Below are 9,994 nucleotides of genomic sequence, written 5' to 3'. Positions count from 1 at the left end.
TCTCCGCGGAGAATACTGTATACAACAAAGAAACCTATAAGCACTAAAAGATGCCAGCTTTATATCGCACAAGGACATAGGATCTAAGTTTGAGGAGCAAATGTATTACGTGCATACTAATTGTAATACAGAAGTCTGTAACTATTGAACAACTCAAGATAAATAAGTAGCCTAAGTTTTCACCATAAAGTGAATAATTTGATCATACACAATTTACTCCAACAGGCTAGGCTAAATTGTTCTCCGTCCATGTTGTCTGAGCCCGTGGCCATGATAACAAGCTAAAATAGATTCGGCAGACGTGTAATTCACAGTACTGTTGGTAATATAGATCTGTGGTGTCATTATCACCACCACCACCACTACCAACAACAACAAACAATAACAACAACAACAACAACATCATCATCATCATCATCATCATCAAGGATTCCACTCAATAACATAACAAACAGCCAACGAAACGTTGACATGTTATTATCTATTAAGGAACACATGCACGTGTATAAGAGAAAAATTAATCTATTTATATTTATCGTACTGTATTTACGGAAAGATTTAAGATAACATACAACTTTGTCGCTAATGAAGTAGAAGACCCTTACTCTTTTGGAACACCTGGTCTTGCGCTTCTAATACTGTTTCAGGAGTCTCCGTGTTCATATTTTTCTCTAGTTCGTTGAATTTGAGTGTGGATTTTTTTTAGAAAACACCGACACAATGTTAAACCTCTTCTTCGGGTTCATGGGATAGAATATTTTATAACACAACCAAAGAACTTTCTGTATGACATTTAACTTTCGGAGAGATCATTTATTAGAAACGTTTTGGCACAGCGTGGGCAGCCAAGTGTCTCCAGTTGTGGCAATAAACCCCTTCAGTGCCATTCTAGCATGTAAAAACGATATGTTAACGACATACTAGGGAAAACCACGAACAAGAAAGGGTCACAGAAGAAACTGAATACGCATATCAATACAGTTATAGAGAAGATACCAGCAGCAACTTTATATGCGAAAACGAAATCAAACCATGCACTTCCTTGACATCCGCCTTGTTAAGACGGAACAGTCAGTGTATTTGTCTATTGGAAAACTACACATACAGGCTAATACCCCAACGTCCAATCACACCGCTCCTCAAATCAAAAGTGTTGTGTGCGATTGTCTCGGATCTGAAGGACAAAACAGAAAAGCAGGCTCACATCCGTGGCGCCTTGAAAACGGGGAAATCTTGATTGGACAATTATAAAAAAAATTATGAACATTAAGAGAACAATCAAAGACAAGCAATGATAACCTGTATAACAAGATTATTTGGAACTATTCAGAGGATTTGTCGTAGCTATGACATTACACCAGTCATGAAACCTCAGAGGACGGTCTGTAATATCCTGTTCTGTCCTGAGGATAAAACACCATTGTGGAATGCATTTACATGAAAGGATGCGATAACCGCGATTCATCTTATTCGGAAAAACTGGTCCGCTTCAGTGAACACGGAACCCAAGAAGGCTCGGAATTTGGGATATATAAATCGCCACTGATAGATCATAACCCATAGAAAACGCATATCACTAACTGGGAAGATGATTATAAAGTAGAGGATAAATGATACGTGCGTTTGGGATACACGATAGCGGGTCCAAACAGGGACGAGGGGGCCAATAGACTTCCGCACATCTACCAAATTTTTAACAAAACGTAACCGAATGGACTTTGTAGGATAAAGTATCCACCTTATGTACGTATCGATGAATTCCAACTCGACCTAATTATACTACAATCTTATCGTCATCTCGTCACATGACTTTCAATTTGACGGTGTACACATGATTATAATACAGCTGATATATCCTGTTTCGTAGACAGTATACGTTAGTGCTAATACGCTTCACCTTGGTCATTCATCTAATGAAGATTACAGTGTGGTCCTCGAAGCATCTCACATATAATGTCTTTCTGGTTTTGACATAAAAACTTCTGTTCAATAAAAATATCGAAATGTAAACAAAGGCAAAAGTTGACCATATGTTCCGGAAGTGTAAGCGTATTCTGCTATTTACAGTGGCAGTATTGAGCCGCCATAATCAGTATTCTGACGCCTGTTACAGCATGTCCTTCCCTGTAGCCTATCGTAAGACTATAAATACCTGGCCAGCTGTTATTTTAGTGTATCTGGAAAAAAACACGTCTATGACATTTTAATGGTCCTTATCTTGATTTTAATTGACTTGAAAATTATTGGTATCAAGATAAATTAGCAATAATATATTAGTTATACATTGTTATTGGTTTGTCATAGTTTTACTGACAGATGCCGTGGTTTAAAGTTGTAGACTTGTATACATACAGATTTAAAACAGTAATGACACAATAGCATAATAATAGATATTTTTAGAATTTCAAACGCTTTCATAAAAATATGAGTAGACTATTGCTAACTTTGTGATGATAAGTGTTTCATTAGAACAATTTTCATTTAAGTCGATCTTCGTTTATTCGAACTCGAAAACTCGAACACTCCGCTTTACTCGAAATACTTTGGCGGTCCCAGCAAAATTTCTCTTTATCTCAGTAATAAAGACTCGGAAAACATGAATTTGGAAATATCGAAAACCTCTGATAATTCCAAGCAAAAATATAGACCTAGAAATTAAAACCCTACTTAAAAATACTTTAAACCGGAACAGCTGGCGAAGTGTTATGACAACCCGTGTCTCAGCACATTGCTATCAGAAAATGCCCATTGCCCAGGCACTGCTTAAATTTGTGAAGAGAAAATCTGTCTGGCTATTGTTACAGTAAAAACACGTTAATTATTCTTGTAATTTTGATTAACAATAAAACGATACTTACAGAAAAGCTTTTATTGACGCACGAGGCTCACGACTAAACGACACGGAAATAAGGAAGCACAGGGATTTGGCACGAATTCCCGGTCACGGTCCATAAATACAGTGTATTTTTAATGACCGTGGACCTCGGATTTGTCAACCGGCTCATAGACTTGAATTCTGCTGATATTTCGTTTAAATAACGTCAGTCATGAGTGCTAAAACAAAAATCAATGTTTAAAAAATAATATCCTGGCCTCGAGTGCCTGTGTTATAGTCACTATGTTACAAATATCTATGGACTATGAAACGAGAAATTCGTGCCAAATCCCAGTGGCTACGCAGAACTTACCTGCACACCTAATATCACAGCCTTGGTCGGGTGCTCTGGCTAGTGTGTGTGTGTGTGTGTGTGTGTTTTTTTTTTTTTTTTTTTTCAAAAGCGTACATGGCTTTGAAATCAACAGAAAAACCGAAGTACAGGCCGAGAAGGTGATATCGAGGAGGTGTCCAGTGTCATATTATTAAATGCCACAATTTACCGATAGTGTTAACTGTTTTTGTATGACCCGTAGTTCTCAGTAAATATCTTTAACGACATGAACACTCCACAGCAGTGATTTTGTATCGGGTGTGCATATGCAAACTTTTACTTCCGGCTTAAAAACGCACGTAAGTGTTTTGATGTTATCTGTTCATTCGTGTAAGGTTATATCATTTTTTACCGTCATAAAGCTTCCTTTAAATTTTTAATCATTTGCTGAAATTATGTATAATTATTCCCCTCTTCTGGTTACTGGAAATTGCCATGCGTGTCAGTAAATATATCACCCTAATAGTCCACTTTTCGTATGTTACCGAATGTTATACATTGGAACTCGTTTAATTCGAATATCCGGATAACTCGACCCCGACGACTTCCAGTTAACGAAGTTTGAGACATATATATATAGAGAGAGAGACAGAGACAGGGGATTTTAAATGAATATTAATTTCATATATATTTTATGAAAATGGCCTTGGTGGGCAAAAATAAAAAAAAAAAAATTGAGACGACATGACAACCAATTTCTTACTCCTGCAGCCATTGTAAAATTCTCGCGGTACTGTTACTAGTGGCATATTCACAGGCAGATTCTACTCCTGTCCCCATTGTTGGTAAGAAAAACTGAAAGCTAGACTTTCAGTTGAGTAAGTTTGTGAGCACTGCTAACTGTACGTGTTTACGTGAGGCTGAATAATGCGTTTGACAAATATGATATATTAGATAACAGTATGATTGTTCATGTAAATGTCTGTGGCTCAGCCATCACGAGTTTATCTATTTACTTACGTATTTATTTTATCTTTTCATTTTCACATTAAACAGTTAGTCTTCATTTCTAAAAGGTCTGCCTTCATTTGCAATTGCTAAAGTGTCTGCTGTCAATAACCCTTGGACAGGTACATTTGTGCAAACCAGTACAACATTATTAACCTGAGGCTAAGCTTTCTAGCCGTAGTTTCGTACTTCGGTGTTCATACGATAATGTACACATAGTTGTTTATCTTCATGTCACCTTTAATAGCGACGTTATCACGCCCTGTATACAATTGTAGAAAATTCCCTGTTGTGGTAGACTGGTTACTTTATTTTTCCCAGACATTTTTCAACAATTTTAGAGGCCTGACAAAATTCAGACAAACACACACATGTATGCAAATATGATATCAGGTCTGATACCTTCTTCAAAAGCTTAACAATACGATTGACCTGTTCTGTTCTTCGCGTTTAAGTGCCACTTTTATACTCTTAAACAATCCTGCAAGAGATAGAATAACGTATGCTTCTAAATCTTAACTGTGACAAATAAATTATCATTCAACTAAATGCAGTCTTACCTCGTATGTCCTGATAACACCCTACTTTATAAGAAGGTCGGGTAACATAGCCCACACGGCCAGGTAGGCGGTCGTAACACTGATAAAGGTGAAACTGACAACGTCACCAGGTATAGTGTCTAATAGCTTCCATGTTAGGTAAAGTTTACAGACAATTTAAATAGCCATGGTTCAGTGACAATACATGTGTCAAGAACAATGCAGTACGAATGCATGTGTCAAATTGTATGGCAATGTTGGTATCTATTAAAATGGGAAACACGTAACGAGTATATGGGAGGCATTTTATTGTGTCTAACCTTGGAATGGAGGGATTGAGACATACTGATTTAGCACTGGTTAATAATCTGGTTCTTCTAATAATTTTTGTACGGGCAATAACTTTTAAACCGTTTAAGATGCCTTAGGCAACCGCGACCTTGACCTCAAGGTTAAAGGCCACACGTTTTACCCTGTTGAACTCCAGCCGAAGTAAAATAGCCTTTTAAAAGCCTCCTTCACACTTGACAAAGACAATGAAGACCGCACTACGTCCTGTCACACTCAGTAGACGAAGACCATGAAGACCGCGCTGCGTCCTGTCACACTCGGTAGACGAAGACAATGAAGACCGCGCTGCGTCCTGTCACACTCGGTAGACGACGACCATGAAGACCGCGCTGCGTCCTGTCACACTCGGTAGACGAAGACCATGAAGACCGCGCTGCGTCCTGTCACAATCAGTAGACAAAGACCATGAAGACCGCGCTGCGTCCTGTCACACTCAGTGGACGAAGACCATGAAGACCGCGCTGCGTCCTGTCACATTCAGAAGACGAAGACCATGAAGACCGCGCTGCGTCCTGTCACAATCAGTAGACGAAGACCATGAAGACCGCACTGCGTCCTGACAACTAGACGAAGACCATGAAGACGCGCTGCGTCCTTACACACTAGACGAAGAACATGAAGACCGCGCTGCGTCCTGACACACTAGACGAAGACCATGAAGACCGCGTTGCGTCCTGTAAATTTCAGAAAACGCAGCGAGGACGTGGTTAAAATAGACAATTATGTAGTTTTCACGTTCGATACGTTCTTGTTACTCTGCCTAACACGTTCCTATGAATTCCTTAATACGCGCAGCTTGCTCGTCAAGAAGAATCGGTTGTCCTTGAATCAGAACAAGGTGACGAAGTGAATCTTCATTCTGTAGTGCCATATTTCCTAGTGGTTGAGTCCAGTACTTAACGCCGATTATCATAGACGCAGTGGAAACCTGCTGCGGATGAGGCATTAACGTAGAAAGCACCGCCTTAACGTACTGACGACTTAATATAATCTTCTATAACGTGGCACGGGCGTAACATGTTCATTACCAAAGAGCAGGAAGGTCATACTGAGAACTACATCGACGTAGCAAGAACGGAGGAAGATCGTATTGAGAACTACATTGACGTAACAAACACGCAGGAAGGTTGTATTGAGAATTACTTTGGCGTAACAAGAACGGAGGGAGGTCGTATTGAGAACTACATTGACGTAGCAAGAACGGAAGGAGGTCGTGTTGAGAACTACATTGACGTAACAAGAACGGAGGGAGTTCGTATTGAGAACTACATTGACGTAGCAAGAACGGAGGAAGATCGTATTGAGTACTACATTGACGTAACAAACACGCAGGAAGGTTGTATTGAGAACTACTTTGGCGTAACAAGAACGGAGGGAGGTCGTATTGAGAACTACATTGACGTAGCAAGAACGGAGGGAGGTCGTATTGAGAACTACTTTGGCGTAACAAGAACGGAGGGAGGTCGTATTGAGAACTACATTGACGTAGCAAGAACGGAGGGAGGTCGTATTGAGAACTACATTGGCGTAGCAAGAACGGAGGGGGTTCGTATTGAGTACTACATTGGCGTAGCAAGAACGGAGGGAGGTCGTATTGAGTACTACATTGACGTAACATGAACGGAAGGAGGTCGTGTTGAGAACTACATTGACGTAGCAAGAACGGAGGGAGGTCGTATTGAGTACTACATTGACGTAACAAACACGCAGGAAGGTTGTATTGAGAACTACTTTGGCGTAACAAGAACGGAGGGAGGTCGTATTGAGAACTACATTGACGTAGCAAGAACGGAGGAAGATCGTATTGAGAACTACATCGACGTAGCAAGAACGGAGGAAGATCGTATTGAGTACTACATTGACGTAACAAACACGCAGGAAGGTTGTATTGAGAACTACTTTGGCGTAACAAGAACGGAGGGAGGTCGTATTGAGAACTACATTGACGTAGCAAGAACGGAGGGAGGTCGTATTGAGAACTACATTGGCGTAACAAGAACGGAGGGAGGTCGTATTGAGAACTACATTGACGTAGCAAGAACGGAGGGAGGTCGTATTGAGAACTACATTGACGTAGTAAGAACGGAGAGAGGTCGTATTGAGAACTACATTGGCGTAGCAAGAACGGAGGGAGGTCGTATTGAGAACTACATTGGCGTAGCAAGAACGAAAGGAGGTCGTGTTGAGAACTACATTGACGTAACAAACACGCAGGAAGGTTGTATTGAGTATTACATTGGCGTAGCAAGAACGGAAGGAGGTCGTGTTGAGAACTACATTGGCGTAGCAAGAACGGATGCATTGACGTAGCAAGAACGGAAGGAGGTCGTGTTGAGAACTGCATTGACGTAACAAGAACGGAGGGAGTTCGTATTGAGAACTACATTGACGTAGCAAGAACGGAGGGAGGTCGTGTTGAGAACTGCATTGACGTAACATGAACGGATTGGCGTAACAAACATGCAGGAAGGTTGTATTGAGAACTACATTGGCGTAGCAAGAACGGAGGGAGTTCGTGTTGAGTACTACATTGACGTAGCAAGAACGGAAGGAGGTCGTGTTGAGTACTACATTGACGTAGCAAGAACGGAGGGAGGTCGTATTGAGAACTGCATTGACGTAGCAAGAACGGAAGGAGGTCGTGTTGAGAACTGCATTGACGTAACATGAACGGAGGGAGGTCGTATTGAGAACTACATTGACGTAACATGAACGGAAGGAGGTCGGAGGGAACAAACACGGTTGTATTGAGAACTACATTGACGTAGCAAGAACGGAAGGAGGTCGTGTTGACTACATTGACGTAGCACATGCATTGACACAAGAACGGAAGGAGGTCGTGTTGAGAACTGCATTGACGTAACAAGAACGGAGGGAGTTCGTATTGAGAACTACATTGACGTAGCAAGAACGGAGGGAGGTCGTATTGAGTACTACATTGACGTAGCAAGAACGGAAGGAGGTCGTGTTGAGAACTACATTGACGTAACATGAACGGAGGGAGGTCGTATTGAGAACTACATTGACGTAACATGAACGGAAGGAGGTCGTATTGAGAACTACATTGGCGTAACAAACACGCAGGAAGGTTGTATTGAGAACTACATTGACGTAGCAAGAACGGAAGGAGGTCGTATTGAGAACTACATTGACGTAGCAAGAACGGAGGGAGGTCGTATTGAGAACTACATTGACGTAGCAAGAACGGAGGGAGGTCGTATTGAGAACTGCATTGGCGTAGCAAGAACGGAAGGAGGTCGTGTTGAGAACTGCATTGGCGTAACAAGAACGGAAGGAGGTCGTGTTGAGAACTACATTGACGTAGCAAGAACGGAAGGAGGTCGTGTTGAGAACTACATTGACGTAACAAGAACGGAGGGAGTTCGTATTGAGAACTATATTGGCCTAGCAAGAACGGAAGGAGGTCGTATTGAGAACTACATTTGCGTAGCAAGAACGGAAGGAGGTCGTATTAAGAGAACTACACATTGACGTAGCACAGAAGGTCACTCAGGAAGGAGGTTGTATACATTGAGAACGGAAGGAGGTCGTGTTACATTGGCGTAGCAAGAACGAAAGGAGGTCAGTACATTGACGTAACAAGAACGCAAGAACGGAGGAGGTGTATTGCAGTTGCGAGCACAAGGAGGTCGTATTGAGAACAGAGCGCAGTCCTTCCCGTTTTCATTACACTTCTACCGCGTCTTTGAACTCCCATTTAGGTTTCCGTTACGGCATTGCAGCGTCAACAACGTCGTTACTACGCTCTCATTAGGTTCTTACTGGGTTCTGATTTGACCATGTCCTCGGTACGTAAATGTTCAAAATTCGTCCATGTCCTCCACGTCCATGATGACCATACTACATCCTTATCGGAATCATGGCGGGCGGCGCTGTTAACACGCTGTTACGAGAGGAAAATCGTATCGCGTATAACTTTCTTAATCAGCGAGAAATCACTTCTAAATTTTACAGATGGGTTTAATTAAGTAAAAATAACCATTATATAACTTATTTCTTAACTATCGTATCCACAACGCCTGCGGGCATCTATGTATACTTGCGGGCGTCTGCGGGCTGGTTTGAGTAGGACCGTTGGGCCAGACAGTAACGTGATCAAATGTTGAGAAAAATATTACGCGTACAAAGCACAAAATTATATCCTTGGAATATCATGAATATCATACCTACTCCCACTAGGTTTATACCAGTGCATCTTTAACCATACAACAACAGGCCTAGATTTACCGTTTATATGACTATCAAACCAGTTGACGTTGCCAAACTCGATCCTGTCCTCATTGAGGCGCTCATTATAGATGAGGTCGCGCAATTTGTCCTCAGTCACTTCTTTTGTCTCGCCGCCAAGTCCGGTGAAGACTACATTATTCTTCATGGAGCAGCACTACAAGTCAATAACCGTTTCCGAGAGTTTATTGCGCCCTTCCCTTACTTTAACCATTTTGTGATCGAGTATATCTTGTCTCTTTGTCCACCTAGAAGTTTGGTCAGTAGGTCCGTTTCCTCGCCTTTTTTCTCTAGTTGGTCATATTTACACTGTCGTGATCTTAACGTCAGCTTAACTTCTGGCGCTAGCTAAAACAATAGAATAAATTCAGTCAGAGTTTTAATTTCAAACTGAATATTTGATAAGTATCTAATCAAATGACAATCTTCTGTGACGGAATGGGAAGCGTGACTGAAGAAAAAACAGGAATTTTTGACCATGTGAAGGTTCGGTCTCGGTGCATTTTGTGAGCATGTTTCTAAAGACCAAACCATCGCATGGTAAAAATTTCCTGGTTTTTTTTTCACAAATCATGCATCCTATTCCGTCACAGAAGATTGTCATTCGATGAGAGGTTTATCTAATCTTCAAGTTAACATTAAACTCTGATTGGATGTATTTATTTTTTTAGCTAGGGCCAAAAGTTAAGCTCACATCCG

The sequence above is a fragment of the Ylistrum balloti genome, unplaced genomic scaffold (genome assembly GCF_031769215.1).
Source record: "Ylistrum balloti isolate Yb309-2 unplaced genomic scaffold, AGI_CSIRO_Ybal_v1 Utg370868, whole genome shotgun sequence".
In the NCBI taxonomy this organism is placed as follows: Eukaryota; Metazoa; Mollusca; class Bivalvia; order Pectinida; family Pectinidae; genus Ylistrum; species Ylistrum balloti.
This window is presented reverse-complemented; position numbering follows the sequence as displayed.